Genomic DNA, 20,894 nt, shown 5'->3' with positions numbered 1-20,894 from the left:
ATGCTATAATGTTCATGTAGCCCTGTTCAGCTGTTCGTTTTTGGTTCATAATTCCTGAAGGCAGCTTGGGCCATGGGGGCCAGACTGGCTCCACTGAAGGACTCCTAGATACTTTGACAATCATCGTTACACACCAAGGTTATTAGGAATATAATTTGGTTTCTATTGCAATTTCTATGAAACATTGAGTGATCACCTAATATCAATTCTTCCATTCTTTGAGTATAAAAATTGGGAGTTATAACTCATAATGGCTTGAGGGAGGAATGTGAAGGATATATTAGGGAAGGCTGGAACTACAGAGGTTTAGGGTTCGCCTTTGTCCGCTCTTGGGCAAGCTAGAGATCACACAAAGCAAGCTATCAACTTGGAACCGATTGCACTATGGTAACATATTTGAAAAAATTCTTCCCTACAAAAAGGGCTTGACAATGTCCAAGCCAGGCTTGACAGTGGTGATCACTTCCTTGCAGATCTTGAATGTTGTATCAGATTAGAATTCCAAGCTGCGATGAAAGATAAGGAGATGCCTTAGGTCCAAAATGCTAGAATCAATTGGCTGAAAAATGGTGACAGAAACACAACGTTTTATCAGTGGGTTGCCTCAGGAAGGATAGATAAACAGTCCCCATCCATCATCTCTTTGGGGGATCTTACTATTGATTCCCAGCTTCAAATCACTAAAGAGTGCACTAAATTTTTTAAGGCCCTCCTATGTGAAGACGAGGCCACTGGGTCCATGTTTGATTTTTTAACTCCAGGCCCCACAAAGTCCAGTGAGGAAAATCAGCAATTTATGGCCTTAGTCTCGAATTTAGAGATCAAACAGGGAATTTTTTGCTTCAAGGCAGATAGCATACCTTGCCTAGATGGGTTCTCCACATTCTACCAACACTACTGGCATATTGTTAGCAAAGAAGTCACCAAAGCTATCAAAGGTTTCTTGGAATCAGGCAGGCTAGTCAAATCACATCTGGTTCTTATGCCCAAGCATTAGAGCACCAAATCGTTTAATGACCTTAGGCCTATTGCATTGTGCAATACTCTATACAAATTCATTAGCAAAGTTATCTGCAGTCGCATGACTACTATCCTTTCTAGACTTACTGTCGACTCCCAGAGGGCTTTCACCAAGGGAAGAAAATTGCATGACAAAGTGATTATGGCCCATGAAGTTGTCAAGGTCGAGTTCTTCTTGGAAATTAAAGCAATCAACGGAGATTTCAAAATCATAACTGTTTAAAAGTGAATGCCTCCAAATCTGGAATGGTGACCTTTAATGCTACAAAAGAATGAGAGGCTTATCAACAGACATCACGGGTGGCCCCTAGTCAATCTCCCACTCAAATATTTGGGGCTTCTATTGTTCATAGGCCAACTGATCTCAACCTTTACCAACCCCTCTTTCTTAAAGCCCAAATAAAGCTTGTGGCGTGGAAAGCTACATCACTTTTCAATACGGGCATATTGTGTCTGATCCAAGCCAATTTAATGCCACTCATCTTCTTCTGTTGTCGCCCCTTCAAACTCCCTAGCGACTTCATCAAGGCACTTAATCTCTTGCGGCAAACTTTCTATGATGTTCCAATCTAGATTGCCATAAACATCATCTAGTTGCCTAAAAGAACTTTGTCGGCCCAAAGCTAAGAGCGGTGTGGGCTTTGAGGGGTTTGTCAACCATGAACCAAGCTTGCTTGGTGCTATAGTGCTACAGATTGGTCACTTGAAGGCGTCGCGGGCTGATCTTGTCTTGGAAAAATATCTTAAAAATTACAACATTTGGACGCTTAATTGTAAAGCCAGCGACTCTTGGTTCTGGAATGGCTTAAAATGGAGATGGAAAGCCATCAAAAGGGATGCAAAATGGGTTGTGGAGGACGGTTCCTCAGCTCGGGTGTGGCTGGAAGACTAGGGGGAGGGCATCTTGATGCATAAAGTCCCTAGCTTGGACTTTCCCGTTTTGAAGGCTACTCAATCTTTTTGAAATACAAAAATTATAGGATCTAATGCAACATAATGCTGATGAGTCAATTGATAAGAAATGTCATGCCTAGGTTCAGCTCCATTCCCCTCTTCACCTCCCTAGATTCTTAGAGGTGGAAAAGAAAAATCTGAGATAAAACTTCTTGACAAAATATTTAGAAGGGCGTGTCCAATGGTATGCCTATATCTCAAGCGAAAACAAACTTCGTAGCATGGACAATCTCAAACGAAAAGGATTTATGCTTCCCAATAGATGTCCCCTATGCTTGCCTCCGGAGGAGTCCAACAAACATCTGTTCTTCGAGAGTTCAGTCACTCTTGAGGTTTGGAAGACTTTTCCTCAAGAAATTGGCTGGTAGCTTGCTTCATCCTTGAAGAGGGGTTGGGTTAGTCGCTGCTAGCGTATGCTTTTTTGGTGGTGGTTTGAAAAGTTTGGGCTTGGAGAAATGTTGTGGTCATTGAGGACATTCCCATTCAGCCTTAGTAAAACATTGTGAGAGCCTGAAATAAGTGTTGCCTCATCTACCATTTCCTCACTTGAAAGTCGGATCAGCTAAGGAAGATAACTCTGTGGCAAAGGATTAACCTTTTCCCAGGCCACATTCTCCTCAAGTCTAACAATGAAATTCTGATATAAATCGTTAGCTTGAGGAGTGCTTGCCTTCTCAAGGTTGGTGTGATAACTTCCACACATAAACAAATCCGAATTAAGGAAGCGATTTCTGGCTTTACCTTTTCCTTTCCTCTCCTCTTTCCATCATTTGAGACTGCCAGCTCGGAGTGTACTTTATCGAAGTTGAACATTCATAAGCAAAACGTTCAGGTCCTGTCCACTAATAAAAAAAAATGGGTAAAGTCAATGTGGATGGAGCTCCGAGGCACGAACCAAAATTGCTAGCAACTAGCAGAATAGGGTTTAAACCTCATCAAATTTGTTGACAAAAACCCTCTAAAGAAATGAGGATGGTTCTCTCTCTTGCTTTGCTCCAATGTTTTGCTCCATTGGGATCCTACTTCTATGGATGGAATGTGTATTTTTCGCCTAGTGCATAGTTCTATGCAACGCTTCTGGTTTTTCATTTTATTTTGTATACTCTGTCCACTAATTTTACAATTATGTTTACATCTCATCAATAGTATGGTCAGGGGCCTAACCCCCAGTCGGATTGCATTGCAGAAGTCTTCAAGGTCAAACATCGAATCTCAGTACTCAACTATAGGTCACTTAGGGACATAATCAGTTGTTTCTGTTTATGTTGGTCTTTTATTAAATGAGATAATAATATTTTTTTTTACTTTTCAAGAAAATAACTGAAATTCTTTACTTAGGGACATTGCCTTATTCCCTTATATTTTTATTAAATTATTCATTTTCTAATCTAATATTGACAACAATTTTCATATTATTTTCATGATTGACTTATATATATTGTTTTTAGGAAGAGAATAGCTCTATGAAGAAATTGAATTCAATTTTGAAGATGGTTGAGGACTTCCATTGCATTTCATCTACCTAGAATCTTTTTTTTCTTGGAAAAAGTAGGTTGACGTCGCCATCTTTTGTGACTCCTAGACTTCAAAGCGTATGATATAGTTTGAATTGACAACTTTAGCACAAAGTCTTTAATCATGTGTAGCATATATAAACTCAGTTTAATTAAACAAATTGAATTCAATTTACATTCTTAAAAATTTGAACTATTAACTTTGAGTTCATGAAAAAGTGGATTTATATCATCTTAAGTGTGTTTTGGTTTGCTCAGGATTGATGTTCTAATATATGATATCACTCTTATGAATTATGACCACTTAGTAAGCTTGAACATTTTGAGGTGCACGTATTTCAAGTCAGGGTTCACGTAGCCGTATGGATTCTTTTAGCTTATTTATTAAGACGATGTTCAAAGTAACATTTTCATATCTTGTTTATCGATTGTTAGTGTTGATGATGTTTTATATTTTGAAGCTAGTAGTCTCCAAGGTCCAATATGAGTGGAAGGCAATAAATAGTCTATGACAACCTAAATTTTTGATGTTCAGATCATGACTTTGGACTTTTGATATTGTAAGTGAGTTACTCCTCCCACCTAGATCATTAAGTAGTTGTTATTTGTTAAACTAGTTAAAGAAATAAGTGGGAAATTATTTTAATTGTTCATTACTTACTACTTGTACATGTCATTTCTTTTTTTAATGAAATGCATATTGAACTCTTGATCTTTTATACTTATCTTACGAAATATCTATTAACTTCTAAGTGTTTTGTCAGTTATACTAAACAACAAATTTGGTAATTTGATAGTAGTTTGATTCACAAAGGAGCAAAGCCTAATAATTTTGTTTCAAATTCTCCACAACATTAAACATATTGTGCTATTTATTTTCTTAAAAGTAAGATGCTTGGATAGAAGGTATTCATTTAGGACAAGAGAAAACTGTGACAAGCTAAAAACCTACAATTACGATATGTATATTGGTTTATATGCTTTTGTAGAAGGTATTTGTTTATAATAGTAAATAACTAAGACAGACTAAAAGCCTACAATTTTGATATATATCTTTCTACATGCCTTCAAAGAAGGTATTGTTTAGGACATGAGATACTTGAGACAGGCCACCAGGTAAATATTTTCTTTACATGCTTTGATGGAATGTATTTGTTTAAGATAAAAGATAGCTGAGACAAGCCAAAAGCCTATGACTGTTATGTATGTTTATCATGAGAAGTTATTATTTTACATGTTTGAAATAAGATAAAAGTCTATAATTATGCTGATATTTTAGCAAGTATAATTGTTAAAATATATTTGTTATTGATAATATAACTATAAAAATATAAGACAAATTATAAATCATTGATCCTTATATTATTTTGATTTATTAATTTTTATTTTATTTTTAATGGATAGGCATAGACTAGTTTGTGGTCAAAATGCATATTTTTCAATTACATATTCTTCAAAGCAAGATGATATCAATTCAAGTAGAGAAGGAGAACAATGTAGAATTTGTTGAAGCAGAATCTCGCACATTGACCTCCTATGTTTACCTATTATCCTAATAGTAAAACCATTCATAGAGCATATTTCTTGTGAGGCCCTTGTCAACCTCACAATTGTGATTTCTAAAGAAACCACCAAAAATGAAAGTTTAATCCAGCTTCATATGATAAATATAAGGGTTGTTGGTGTATATTCCCAGCAAATATAAACCTTATTGTCAATATTGTTACCTTTCTAGCCATAACATATAAATATATACATTATAGAAGCATTTGTGTCAGAAGGATTTGATAATTAAAAAGAAAAAAAAGATATTTGATATACATGCTAGGGCCCTAACATCCATCATAAGGTAACACAAATGAGTGTGAAGACTTATGTGACAAAAAATGCATATCAAACTTATCTTTGGAAAATTATTAATGTGATAAGAGTCCTACTAAAGCAAAAATTAACATTTTGAGAGCATGATGAAAGTGAAATCTCCCTTTATAGGGTTAATTTTATTGAGGTACTGGAGTACTCTCTAAAAATCAATAGTCAAATTGATAAAGTTGTGTTGAGTATGCTTCAAAAAGTAACAAGTTGACATCTCTAGATATACAAATGGATATTGTGAGAATAAGTGCTATGAAACTGCAAATGCTATTATAAAGCAGCTTGGAGTAAACTAAAAATAGCCACTTTATTTTAGAGAATAAACTCAACTCATTTATATGCAACATCAGTAAATAATAAAAGAATCTTTATTCTTATTCAATGTAACATTCTCAATAAATCACAAGTATGTGCATATAAACAATTTCAAGTGATCTGTTATTTATGTTTTTTTTCCACTAGAAATGGAGTTATATCTTAGATCCACAATTTTAACTAATTACCAATGTTAGCTATAAGTGCACATGCATCCACATTTTTTAATTTCAATTATAAACAACTTATTTTGAAGTTTGAGAATGTTTAAAATCACCAATCTTATCATGAATTGCGCCACAAAAACAAGTTGAATTGCCTTTTTGGATCAGCTAACTAAAATGTTAAATCATGAGGTAAACTAAGTACCAATTTACCAAATAAGCATATCAAATAAGTTTTTTTATTTCATTTTCATCTAATAGCCCATTTGCCTTTGACTTTTATGGTCACCCAATTAGACCTCTAACTTCAGTAATTCATCATGTTATTTAAGCATGTGTATTTTATAATGGTTGTAACAACCACTATTCAAATATCAATCATTCTCTTCACAATTTGCCACTAGTATTTTCTAAAATAATTGCATGTTTTTATGTTTTCAAAAATAATTTATTTTACCATGCCTAGATTTACTTAAATATTGGTTTTTTTGTAACTTTGCCCTTGATGTTGACTTCTTAGAAAAAATTATACTATATAGATCTCTCATAACCCCCTCTTCTAACTTTGCCTCTAGATCCTCATATATCGCATTCTCAAATTTTGAAAGACTGATTCTTAGAACCATTCATCATTTTTCTTTTTGTCAAACATGTTATCTTAACCCAAAAAAGACATGGTCAACTAATTTTTCTTTGGCTATGTTCATACGACTTTCATATGCAACTTATTGAGAATACTAAAATGAAAAATCCTTAGATTCCTAAATTGTGGCAAACATATAATCAAACTTAGGATAGAAAAAAAAAATTAAAACAATTTTCACAATTTTTAACCAAAAAAAGTTCAAAACATTTAGTTATTAAAAGTCTAGAAAAGTTCCACACAAAATTCACCACTTTTCATAAAAAAATGCCTTGGATGGTAAGGTTTGTAATTTGACATTAGTCAATTACCTTTCTTACCACCATAAATGTATTCTTCTTAGAAGTGATTGCTTTTAAGATTATCAGGAAAGTGGAAAATGTATAAGTTTGTTGCAATACTAATAATGTTTTTACATCTCTTCTTGGGATGCCTTTGACTTATTTACTGATGTTTCAAGTGAGTTATTATTTTAACAAACAATATTTGTATATATTAGCAACCAAATCTCACATGTCTTGAAAAATAAAGAACATTTTGAACTTAACATTCTAACTCAATTTTTTTCAATTAAAAATAAATTGATTGAGACAAGCTTAGGGAGTTCATATAAGATGTTATAAGCAATTTTTAACAAATATTTGTTCAAGTACTCTGCCCAATCTACAAGTAACATCATACCTTTAGCAATAACTTGCTTCTAACTCTTAGTCAAACCCTAAATCTAGTTGATTTACCACTCTATTGGTAATCATAGAACAAGCAAGCTATCTAAAATAAAGTAAATCAAACTAAAAATATTTATCATAATGTTGGTAAATGCCTATTGGTAAACCACATCTAACCTTTATTAATAGAAAACTTATATAATGTGTACAACAGCAAATGGACACATGCTAGGATAATAGAAATACGCTAAGTATGCTAAGGGATCCCAAAACATAACCCAGCCAAAAGTGAAAAAAAAAAAGTTAAAAACTCATCTTACCCTATTGAAGAAACAGACATCACCTGCAATAACATAGAACCATACATATCCTGCATATCCTGTATGGAGGTGGAGAAGAGTCAAAGAAACCTTGCAATATATGATGGAAAGTAAACACCATACCTTCATGGGCATGGTTATGTTGTTGTCATTCTTTATATAACCTAGTTCTATGAATCTTAAGCATATTACAATGCCAGGATTTCTCTCCTCCTATAATATAGAGGACTTGGGGACAAAGAGCTTAGGGACATCCTGGTCAGGCACCTAGCCCTACTTCTTTTAATTGAGTTTTTTTTTGTACCTTAGTAACCCTTTTTTTGTCTCCTAATGTTGAGCTTCTTGCATGAAGGTAGGTTGCTAAAGGTGGATATTAGTTCTTTGCATGGATGAGCATAAAAAGCGGGATGGCCTGAAAAGCTAGGAAGGGGGCTTCCATATTTGACATGGTGAATACCAATTATATGGGGGGACAAAATGATTTGAACTATCTAATATAAAGGCAATGCAATGAACACCTATTTGAGTATTGTATCCACAATGGGAAAAATATATGGGTATCAATTGATAATGCATGGAAAATCTTGTTTGTTGACCTCATTTTCATGTAATTTTGATGAGATGTAATGCTTAAATCCCTGTGTTTGTATTTGTGCAAGGACCAAAAAGTTGCAGTTCAAATTTGAAAGAAAACAGAGTCAAAATGAAAGAAATATGCTCCAAATAATGAAATATTGCTCCCAAGAGTCAAATTATCTATTTTTATCCATAAAACCCAATTGTTAGGTTTGATTTGGTCTTCGACTTTTAGCCAGTGGTGGATCCATGAATCTTTAGCTAAGGGGCATTGATACATACTACATGAGAAAACTTACAACTTAAAACAAATATTATTTAAAGAGTAAAGCAAATAGTTATAATTGTGAACAAACTTATAATTAGTCTAAAAAATTAAGCGAAATAACTATAGTTGTGAACAAATTTACTATTGTCCTCAAAATAGTAACACAAAAACTATAGTTATGAATAAATTTATAATAAGCATCAAAAACCAAATCAATTGGCTATAGATATGAACACATTTACAATTTGCCTCCAAAAACAAATAAAAAAACTATAGCGATGAACAAAATTTAAAATTACACTTTTCATATTTTGAAAACAGTGCATGATCATTTCATCTTTTGTATTGTCAAATGTGCCCCCTAACTAAAAATGCTCTTCTTAATACTTGATGTTGCAACTGGTAAGGTTAGTGTCAACTTAAGAACAAATACATCAGAGGAAATACTATATGATTTCCAATTGTTACCGTCATTTTTAGAAAGCTCCATAAAACAACTGGTAAGGTTAGTGTCAACTTAAAAGCAAATACATCAAAGAAATACTATATGATTTTCAATTGTTACCATCATTTTTAGAAAGCTCAATAAAAGATTTTAAATCTAACAACTCTTTAATGGTTTTATGTTTTCATATACTTCCAATAAGCTTCAAGTCTATGCAAGTTTGCTCTATTGAAGTCTCTAGGATAGAGCTCAACAAGATGAATCAACTTATATTTATCGAAAGGGGAAAAGCAATATTTTGGCCTTAAACATACCACTGAAAGGAAAAACTTTGTATTTGCTTCAATGAAATGATTTTTTGATTCTTGAAGTTACATACAATAATAGTATGAAACACTTTAACATGAGATTACTCAAACATGTGATCCTTCAAATGCACGTCTACATCATCCTTGAGGTCTATATGAGTCATATAGCAGATATTGGAATATCAACTTTAAAAACTTTGTTCATAAAAGAGTATCAACCATTGAGTCCTATAGCTTAGACAATGGAATATCAACTTTGTTGCAAAATATAGAGATTTTGTTCATAAAAGAGTCTCAACCATATCTCTTAGAGTTTGAAGGCATTTCTTAGATACAACAACTTAATTCATAGCATTCATATTTTTTTTATATTTTTGTGGAAGTACTAGTGGTATGACGGTTATCTTCATAACAATATGCATCAAATGCAAGCGAAATACAAATTTGAAGTCTTACAATATATGTGTGTCAATTCATGTCCATTAAATCGACTGAAGCATCATAATGTGAACCCCAACGAGTATCACTATGTTGTTTGAGATTTATCTCTTGATTTAATTCTTATCTTGTTTGAAGTTCACCTAACTCAAGTGCTTGAACAATTCTTCAACATTCTAATCGGTTTAGCTATCTTTAATGAAGTATAGAAAAAATTTGGCAACTGGATAATATTCCAAAAAAGAATCAAGTTGCTAGATGCTTTTTAGCAACGACAATTGTTGCTAATTGGAGTTAATGTACAAAAAGAAATGAACATAATATGCGTACTCGTTATCATAAAATATAAGAGCCATTAATCTATTAAATGTTCTTTTCATATTGTTTGCTCCACCATAATCATGTCCATGCTAATTTGATATATTCAATCCATGCTTACAAAACATTTCTTCAACTACTGCTTTGAGCGACATGGGACTTTTCTCAAAAATATGTACAAGGGCAACAAATCGTTCAACTATTTCACATTTTTTATTAACAAATCATAACACAATAGCCATTTTTTCTTTAGTTGATATATCTCGAGAATCATCAAGCGACAGAGAAAAAAAGCCACATCCAAGCTCCTTCATAATAACATTTTGTAGTTTTCATAGCACAAACACTAACAATATCTTTTTGTTATTATAGACTTCAATTTCGTCATGCCCTCGAAATGTCAATCTGTGCTTTAACAGAACTCTAATCACATTAGTAATTACCCAAAGATGAGTCTCTCTCTCTCTCTCTCTCTATATATATATATATATATATATATATATATATATTTTACCACTTTGCTTCTGAAATATCATACTAATATGTTTCTTCTTTTGCTATACCAAATTTTCACGCTCCATTTGTGCAATATTATGATGATTGCTAGGACCTCCAACATTAATATCAAGTATCTTCTTCTTTTTCTAATTATCAAATCCTTCCAATATAAATTCGTCAATAATAAATTTGTATGTATATTCTGCCTTGAAAATGTTTCAATACGGACAGTATGTTTTATGTTTATTATTATTGTCTGCCAATTATATTAATCATATAAAGCTCGATTAAACTTTCACTTTTGATTGTTTCGTTGAAAATCACAATTGCGATGTTAACAAGAGCCTCACAAAAGATATGCTTTATGAACATTTTTCACTAATATAGGTACGATAAGTTAATATAAGAGGGTAAAGTGCATGATATATAGGAGACTTTGTTTCATCAAATTATATATTGTTTTGCTTCTTGCTTGATTCTCTTTCTTTAGTTAATTTGATATTGTCTCACTTTGGAGAATATTTATTTAATATAGGCATTAAGACTAAAAATTTATATATGCCTGTGCATTAAAAATAAATTAAAAAATCATAAGTATATAAAGAGCAGTAATATGTAATTTGCATAGTTTTCTTATAACTACATTATCAAAAAAATATGTCTTTTAATAATTAATTTATTAGCTAAAGTGTCATCACAATTGCAGATTTTAGTTTATCTCATCCATCACCTATCCTAAAAAAGTATCACCCATCAAGCATGTAAAAAACTTCTCATGATAAACATACCACAATTGCAACATGTGAAAAAAATAATAGATGTAAAATTTTAGGATTTTGGCCTGTTATCTCATGTTTTAAACAAATGTCTTCTATTAAAGCATATAATAAACATATATTAGAATTGCAGACTTTTGGTCTGTCTCAATTATCTCTTGTGCTTAAAAAAAATATCTTTTATCATAATTTTTTGGCTTGTCTAATATATCTCCTATCCTAAACAAATATATTTTATTAGAGTGTCTTATATATGTAAAAAGACAAGTGACTCAATTTGTTTAATGTCTTGGGAACTCGAAACAAATATCTTAGACTTTGTTCTCTTTTATTTCAAACTGCTATTAAAATCTCAATTGTCGTGTTCATTGTAAAAGTCAAAGCACATAGACTTTCATAAGCACTTCATAAGTCAAATACAAAAGACCAAGAGTTCAATATATGTTACATTAAAAAGAGAAAATAAATACAAGTAATAATTGAAGTAATAAAGAATTGAGGCCTCAAACTGATATCTTCCATTCATATCGAGCTGTTCAGGCTGTTTGCATTGAAGCACAAGCATCATCAACCTAGCACTAGATAAACATAGTAAATTTCTACCATTTTGAACATCAGTTTAACAAACAAAAAGGAGTCCATACAACATGTTGAACCTAACTTGCAATACCTGCACCTCAAAATGATTAAAACTTACTAAGGGGTCATAAGAGTGATGTAGTTGGATCAAATATGGGTACCATTTTGAATATCTCTTTGTCCATATATTGGACAACAAATATATATCTAACTCCACTACAAAATAATGTTAGTGAATTCAAAAGAATGAAACAATTGGAAACACCAAGTGTCACTACACTAAAAAGTTTATTAGAGAATTTATATAATCCAGTAACCTTATTCAAATTTTGAACTTAGCAACATCTATTTTCAAACACTGTCTCACTAGATTATTATTGCCAATCAATAAGTAGGAAAAGCATGCACATCAATATACAGTGATATAAATATCAACATTGACACAGTTGAGATACTAGAATTCTAGTTCTATGCAAATAAAAACACACTTGAGATGCTACAAATCCAATTGTATATGAGTTGAAAGTCAATGGTTCAAACGTTGGGTTAACAACGTGATTGAGTTCCTATCTATTTTACTTGACATACTTAAACTGAAAATTGAATTTACTAGACCTTCATAAAAGATATATGTACGTACTTGAGCATAAAAATGTGGCTAGACAAATTTTCAAAAAAAAATCCAATCACCATCTTAGAAGTAAGTTTATTTTGTCTATAATATGATATTCTTAAATATCTGAAATTTTTCCGTACATTGAATGCTCTAATTTTATCTTGAACATAGAAGAGAAAGTCTGTAACATGACATACATGATTATTCTACATTGTGGTGAAGGGTCATCCAGGACAGCCCTAAATTTTTAATGCTTTCAATGAAAGGAAAACAGGAAGCTATTACATTTCAACTAAAAAAGAGATCAACAAGAACAGTACATTTGTTTATTGCCAAAAAATGATGGTTATCATTGTTTTATCATACTAGTTTAATCTCATAAAAAAGAACACCAAAAAAATCAAACAAATAGGCATATCCCTCAGAATTAATTATTAAAAAAGAACAACAACTAATAGCATATGAGATTACACATGAAAGAAAAATAACACGAGATATCTGACCCCAATGTCTATTAAATGAGATGTAAACAACATCTATAATCACATGTTTAGCATGGGCAAACTGAAACCCCCAGAAAACAACAATCAAAGGGGCAACTGAAATCCTCAAATTTCAAATCCACAATCAAAAGGGAGAAACCAAACCAAATCAACAGTCAAAATGGATGAATTAGAATGCTCAAATCATAGGACAAAGAAGAAAGAAAGAGAGACATATTTACTCGATAGTCGGCACCCAAGATTGTCTTTTAAGAAAAAAGCACAAGGACAACTTATAGGTGCAGCACCATTGCTCGACTTGGTTAGGAACTTGGGGGTCAAACAATGACTGAAGATCAGCAATGCCCAATATCAATGGGGAGAACCAGCGACAAGAACCACTACCCACTGGCAATGCACTGGTTGTTAGCTAATGGTAAGAAGAAGAAAAATTGCACTAGCAATGGCAGAGAATGAGGTTTCCTTGCAAACTAGGGAGGTGAGTGGTCAAAGGTTGGAGACATGGGTAGGAGATGGTTTTCTGGCTGATTTTGTTCAGGTCCACTGTCTTGCTGAGTCATTATCTCTATGCACTTCGACCTAGGCCTGGTCTAGGTGCCACTTTTTGGCTGGAGCTGGGTCTAGTTCAACTTCAATTGTAACTCTAACAAGGATGTAGCTCCACCTCTACTTCTAGGTAGCACATGTTTTTACTATTTTCACGTTTTGTCATTATGCAGTTGTGGTATTAAGTAAAGTTAGTATGAGTTAAATAGAAGTAGAGTGAGGCATTTAGTTTAGGAAGAAGTAAATAAGAGTTATTCTGAAAGCCCAACATCATGAAGGGGCTTTTCGAAAAAGCAGAGAACTAGGGCACAAACCCTATGTCGTGTTGAAAGAGGGGAAGACAACACTTCTTTCCTTCTTTTCAGTCCTTGATGGGGCCTTAGGAAGAGGAGTTTGCTAAAAACTTAAGTGACAGGCCTTTGGAGGACATCTTCCATTCTCACCATGACCCAACTTCTTTCCCAACTTTCATTTGCCAAAACCCTAAAGCTAAGGTCAATGGATGGAAGATTGAAGCAAAAGAAGATTTTAGGATACGGTTGCAGCTCAAAACTGGGATTCAAGTTGGCCAAATTTAAATTTTAGATAGGTTTCATGTGTCTTTCGACTTTTGCAATAGCTAGAGCTGAATATTTGCATTTTCCAACTTTCACATCACTGTTTTCTATGTATTTTGATTTAGATTATTTTTTATTGTCAAAAATCATGTTGCATTCTTCATTTTTCAAGTTTAGGTTACATGTTTTAGCTAGTTTGGTTAGATATCATGGTAGAGTGTGTAGGAATGTCATTTCTTACTATGTAGTTGTAGGTCTTCTGTTCTCCAGCAAAGAAGATTCATGAGGTAACCATATTTCTTTCATTCTACATTGTAGTATTGCATAAAAGTGCTGTGTTTAGCAGTTTTATTAGAATGGGGTGTTAGCATAGGAATTGTGTGAAGAAGCCTCACTGGCAGCTCATAAGCTATCCGATTAGTTTGCTAGTTGCATCTAGCATCTTCTTCCCTCTTTTTTTCTTTTAACTTCATATATTTGCAGCATCAATTGCTTGAGTTTTAATGTGCATTAGTATAGATTATGTGGTTCTTGTGAATATTTTGTTAATTAAGCAGTGATGAGGCTGTAAATTTGGGTTTTGTGATTTTTAGCTAGGTGCAAAATAGCATCCAGCCCAAATTTCTTTCTAATTATTGTTTATTGCAATTATATCTAGTCATTAAGTGGGGTTATTGTGTGATTTTTAATGAGTATCATGTTGTTTGCATGTCTTTAGTTAGACGTTTAAGGTTTATTAGTTAGAATTTGGCGATTGTGTGGTTGTCAGCAAGAACTGCGTAAAACCATCCAATTGGCACATGTCAAAGACGTCCAACACATGCTAGCCAGTCAATTCTCACTGCCCTAGGAAGATTTTATATTTGTCTTTCTATTAAATAGTTTAGATTGAGTACATTAGCTGTTTAACCGTGTTGTGTGCTTGATTTTACTGTTTGGACTAGGTTTTAAGGATGTTTTCAAGTGTCAGACTGAGCTTTTGTTCTATTACAGCGCTTTGTGTATTGCTTTGTTATGTTTCTTATAGTACCAGTTAGTACCTAGATGTATAATGTGTTGAACTTTTTTAGTTTTAGCTAAACTTGCAGTAAGTAGTGTTTTAGTATGTGGATTACATTTTAGTAATAGAAGTGTAGTCTCAACAAATTAATTTGTATTCAGTTTTACATCAACTTCTACTATAGCATCATAGCTTAGGCGCTAACTTTATGATATTTACCATTTTATAGTGCAACCTAAGGTTAGAATTAGTAATTACATTATGCCTAGGTTACATGCTTATGGCTTGGTGTAGTCATTAGTGTAAATACAACCATTCAACAGTTTGCTAGGCTGCCGGGAGGTGTTAGATACCACCAGTTGTAGTAAACTATATATTTAGGTTTAAATATTTATTTCTTAGTTTATTTATTAATTACGTTCCATTTTGGTCAGTTTTACACCAAAAGTAGTTGTTAATTATTAGTTATACTTAATTTAAGTTTGCAGACTGCTCTTTAATGTTTTTCTGGTTTTAGCTTGGTGTGCATGTGTTTTGTTTTGTTTTTTACCATGTTTTACTACAATTTCTGTTATACTTTAATACGTTAAGTAACTATATTGTGTTTGAATCAGTTTTAAATGAAAATTAGTTGTCAATTTTTAGTTATACTTAATTGAGTGAGTGGAGTACTGTTCCCTACTATTTTTTAGGTTTTTAGTGTAGTATATGCAGGTTTTACTTTATTCTTAAAAAATTTATTGTCTGTTGTAGCATTATACTTTAACAAAGTTGCATTTATAGCTTTGTAGAGTAATTTAGAGTTAAAATTAGTTTCAAAGTTAGGCTTTATGTTTGGTTTTGTTCTTTAGTGCAGTTACTAGTTTATATTTACAAGTTATTACATTTTACACCAGTTTACTTTATATTTTTTTATGTTTGATGCATTAGCAGTAGCTAATTAAGTGCCTTGAATGTTTTAGTTACTGTATAGTTATTTATTAAATAGGAAAAAAATGTTATAAAGCATTACGATTATGTTTTGGGGTTGTTCCATTGCCTACTTATCATCATAGACTGGTAAGATTATATTTTTACAATAGTTTTTTTATTTAGTTTATTATGTTTCATGTTGTTCTAGCTGTAGACTTAAGTTTTTTAGCCTTGCATGGTTTATTTCTTGAATTTATGGTTAGTTTAACATAGGAGATAAGTAAAAAAAAAATCCTCAACCACTTTCTAGCTGACCAGCAGGTTGTTATACACAACTAGCTACTACTTGTTGAACTCTAGTTAACTTTTCTAACGTAGTTTTTAATATTTATATTCAGTTGTGCATGTGTTTAATAGTGTATAATATGTTCAAGCTATGTTTTACTGTGTGTTAAATTATTTTAACTTGAGTTTAGCCTGTTAGAAAGAGGTGGACTGCTGCATATCGCTTGAAGAGCTATTTGGATCAAGTATATACAATTTTCTTGGTGTAGCAGTGCTGTGCCAGGATGTTTTTTGTTTTTCTTGTGTTGCTAACTTAGTTTTATGTTTATTTTGTGTTCTAGAAACACAATATCATGGGTTGGATGGACTATTTTTGAGCAATCACCTGAGCAAGAGGTGTTACTAGTTGTCGACCTCTAGTGAGTAGTCAACCATTGCCATCATAACTGTTGAATGTGAGCAATCACCTGAGCAAGAGGGGTTATATATTTTAGGTTAACGATGACCAATTTAAGTGCAAAACCATATGCAACCGAGTCTAGATTTAGATTACCCGACCATAACCAAGTCTTTGACACTTTTTGACATGAAATGCACTGCAAATAATTGGTTGACATTTTGTATTAGCAATCACACACATACATGATCATACATATAATATATTGTTCTTTGTTTTGTGCACAAGCAGTGCTACCTCACTGCCATTTTGTTCTCTAACATACTGTGTAGCCAAATACTTTCCTGGTTAGTTCATAACTCATTCAAAGGGAAAGTGGAATAACATGGAGATTGAAGGTCACATGTGTTGGAGATTGGAGGAGCCGATTGAACATCAAGGAGATCTAGCATGTACAGGAGATGTGGCCCCTTAGTTTTAGGATTTTATTTTCTTTCATTTGTTGATTATTCAGTATTAGCACTTTAGTTAACATTTTTTTCCTTTTGTTTATTTGTACTTTGTGAAAACATTTTGTATACATTTGGAAAGAGTCTGCACAACACTATTGAACTCTTTTGTAGAACTTTAAATTCAGCAATGAAAGTGTTTTCTTTGAGTAACACAATTCTTAACTTCTTTTGATTCTATTTGCATTCGCTATGTATTGAATTCAAATAGTTGTTTCTAGAGTTTGACCCAAACTCTTTACTAGTGAAATCTTGTAAATATAACTGGTGTATAGTTTCACTTGTATTACATCAAGATATTTGCTTTTTCTAATTCCAATAGCATTTGAAATTAATCTACATATTGTTTTTAAAGTTTAAACTCACAAACTGCACCAAGTTTTTCGCATTGTTGCCAGGCACAGTGGCGGATTAAAGTGGATTACCAATCTCGAGGGTGGGATCAAACAATACATGGTGCAAGTTAGGTTGAGTACATAGCTTTATCCTTTCGTTCAACTATGTGGCTGTGATTCCTTCTGTTGACTACTTTGACTTGCAACCATCCTTTGGTTGACAAATTTGTTCGTCATCCTTCTTAGCAACCACTTCAAGTCTGCTAGTAATGTGCTAGGAACCCACATGTTCATGCCATTGATGGCTCTATGTCATTTAATGTTGTAAAGAAACAAAAATTGTACAGCATAATAGAAAATTATAGACTGCATGCCAAAAAACAATCATAACATTACTTTCCCACCAAAACTAGCGCCTAGAAACTAAAAACAAACTACTTCATGAATTGAGAATTTATTACCCCAATATCAGTACGTAAAATTTGACTGGTATGCAACAAGTGCCCTTTTGCACTTGATTCCATGATGCCAAGGGACATAACTAAGTATCTAGAACACCAATGGAGCATCATCCTACATCCTACCGGGGAAGAGTGCATGGGGATTCTTCCACTTGCCAAATTAAGCTGAGTTTGGGTCTTCCTCTTAGCCCAACTCAGGCTAAGCAAGCATCTTGTGACTTGTTGGACACTCTCAAAGACAAGCTAATCTACTTTTTTTGTACAATGCTAGTTCTGTGATGGCATATATATAGAGAGAGAGAATGTACCATGATGCTAGTTCATATATATATAATCAGCAGCCCTCAAGTAGCTCATAGCCCATGTCCAATGGGTTGAACTTGGGTGTGGTTTTGCTACTTGCTAATGCAAGTGGAGGCTTAGCCAGCATATTTGTTGGCAAGCATAAGTTTGTGCCTAAACTAACATAGCTTGTGTTCATCTACATGCAAATGCTAAAATGCACCACATCTATTTAGGGGAAAACAGAAGTTTGAAATTCCACCCTCGTCGCCTTTTATCAAAGCTGTCTGATCTTTTAACATTTGACAATTTTATATATAGATATATATATATATAGAAAGAGAGAGAGAGAGAGAGAGAGAGAGAGAGAGTTGTGGACCCATCAATCATTGAGTCATTGATTCTAAGAAAATGAGAGATTGAAATTGAGTTGTAAACTGTAAGTCAAGCTGTTTTGTGGAGAGTTTGACTCCAAAGGAGAAGAAAAAGAAGGAAAGAAGGAAAAAATGAGTTTATTTAAACGAAATCTAGTGTTTTCTCTAAGGCATATTTTGAATATTTATAAAAACAATTTGACTTTTATATTTATAACTTAATTTTCATCTTTTGATCTCGTGGGAAATGTCTAAATGATTTTCATCCAGTATAGTGTGTGTATGAATCTGGTTATATGCACACACTAGTGCATAATTTTTTTTGTGCACCAGTATGCTTAATGATCAAATTGCTCTCCGTTAATAGTGATAAGATCTATGGTTATAAGGGAAAAGATATGGCAGATACTGATTCCAAACAAGAAGAGTTATCTAAAGCTGGAGAATCTTTTCTAAATAAGGAAGATATCGTTTCCACTATCATCTCCTGTAATCTTGCCAAAATCTATAATCACCTATGAATCTTGATCCTAAAGTCAAGGATTTCAAATGTGTAAAATGAGCATAAATACCAGTACTCTCTCTTGTGGCCATGTACAGAATAAAAGAGTGAGTTCTCCATCATGGACGTAGGCTGCTTCTCAACTGAACCATGTTGCATCTTGTGTCCTTTCATTTCTCCTTAGATTGTGTGTTTTTTTATTAACTTGGTATCAGAGCCAAAGACTCACTTGTCATGGCTACATCATCTTCTTATGGCATCTCTCAGTTTGCATCGCCAAAATTTCTTTTGGTTTTGGAGTGCTCCAAAAAAATGAGGTTTTATTTTGAAAATAAGAGAGAAATGGACTCACTCGTCTGTACGATGATCGACCATTCCCGGCACTTTTACCGGGGGTAATCAATCCAAGTGCTATGGTTAATGTTGATATATTTTATTTTTGCTTAAACATCTTTTTCATTCTAAAAGTGGTGTTGTATTTGAAAAAATGCTGAAGATTTGATGTTTCAAACTTGTGAGAAAGTTTTGAAGAATCTTTTGAAATGGTAAAACATTTTGATTTGAGAAATTTTGAATTGAAGAATCTTTATAAATATTTGGAAAACTTTGGAGATCACTTTTGAAGTCACCTTAGTGTTCTCTTAAGACTTTAAGTAGGTTTGAGATTTTGCTCTAATTTGGTTATTACCTAGTTAGAACTCCATCTCATCTTGCATAAGTTTTTTAGAGTGGTGCTTAACTAACATAAAAATAAAGAGAAAATCTCAAACCATGTTCTCATTCTCGCCATGTATTCACATATAAATCGGAAAAAATAAGCAACTATGCATGAATAATTTCTCAAAACAACATTCAAAAAAAAAGAGAAAACATGTTTCAATCATAAAATGAAATATTGTCTTATCTTCTCATGTTTCTGACGCACTCGAGCATAACTTCTTGACTCCAAAAGAGATTTGAGAGTCATCTCATATGGCCATGGGTAGATGAAGAAGAGAGAAAGAAATGGAATGAGATATTGATCACGTACCTCCAACGAGATTGATTTAGAAGAAGAACTCTTACTTCGAAAGATCTTAGAGCGGTCGCCAGTGACTAGGGATATTGCTGGAAAAGGAGCGTCTTGAAAAGTAGTCGGGTACCCGTATGTTCAGCTCCACTTCAGCTCAGTTGTGCAACCAAGAAGACAGCAGTCAATGTTCTTCAACAAAGCACAATCAGTAGGGAAAGAAGCAGATTTGGTTACCAAACATAGACCAATACATGGATTGGTCATCCGAAAGATGCGGAAATGACTCAGCCGAGGAGGGCGAGGTAGCAAGCTCCTCCCCGGCACCGGTCTGTGCCTGTTGATGCCAACAAACAAGTGCAGCTTCCAGATGCCGCTACTTCCTCCTCCAAGCTTGGATTGCGACCTGCTATGGCGCGTTGGAAAGGTGGAAAAGTCAGGCACGCCATGGACCCAATGAGAGAGAGAAACCACAGTGGAGATGGATGGTAGAGGCCACGAAACAGGGGTTATTCTTGTGGTTGTCGCAAGTTCATAGGCTTGGTCTGTCGAAAGACAGAGCCTCCTTTGCAGATCTACAGATTTTTGCTTCCAGCTCGGATTTACGCACTCTATGGCTCATTGGAACCGTGTGGGAGTCAGAAAGATGAAGAGTCCACCCTTGCAATTATTTGATGTGGGATCCAAAGATATGGCTTTTTGAATAGAGTTGTATTCTACAGTAGCAGGGTCATCGATCACAAAAACAGGCTGCTGGAAAACTTGTTATTCTCACCGACTTCGACATCGGATGGGGTCAAGCTCCAGACCGTTGGAACCGCAACGCACCTAGGGTCACGCCTGTGCAATATCTCAGTGAATGATCACTAAAGCTGACATTGCCACCCAGCAGAACAGCCGTTGTTTCCTCTCTCGTGCGAACAGGGG

The sequence above is a fragment of the Nymphaea colorata genome, chromosome 3 (assembly GCF_008831285.2).
Source record: "Nymphaea colorata isolate Beijing-Zhang1983 chromosome 3, ASM883128v2, whole genome shotgun sequence".
NCBI classification, from domain to species: domain Eukaryota; kingdom Viridiplantae; phylum Streptophyta; class Magnoliopsida; order Nymphaeales; family Nymphaeaceae; genus Nymphaea; species Nymphaea colorata.
The sequence above is the reverse complement of the archived record's forward strand: the minus strand, read 5'-3'. Positions refer to the sequence as shown.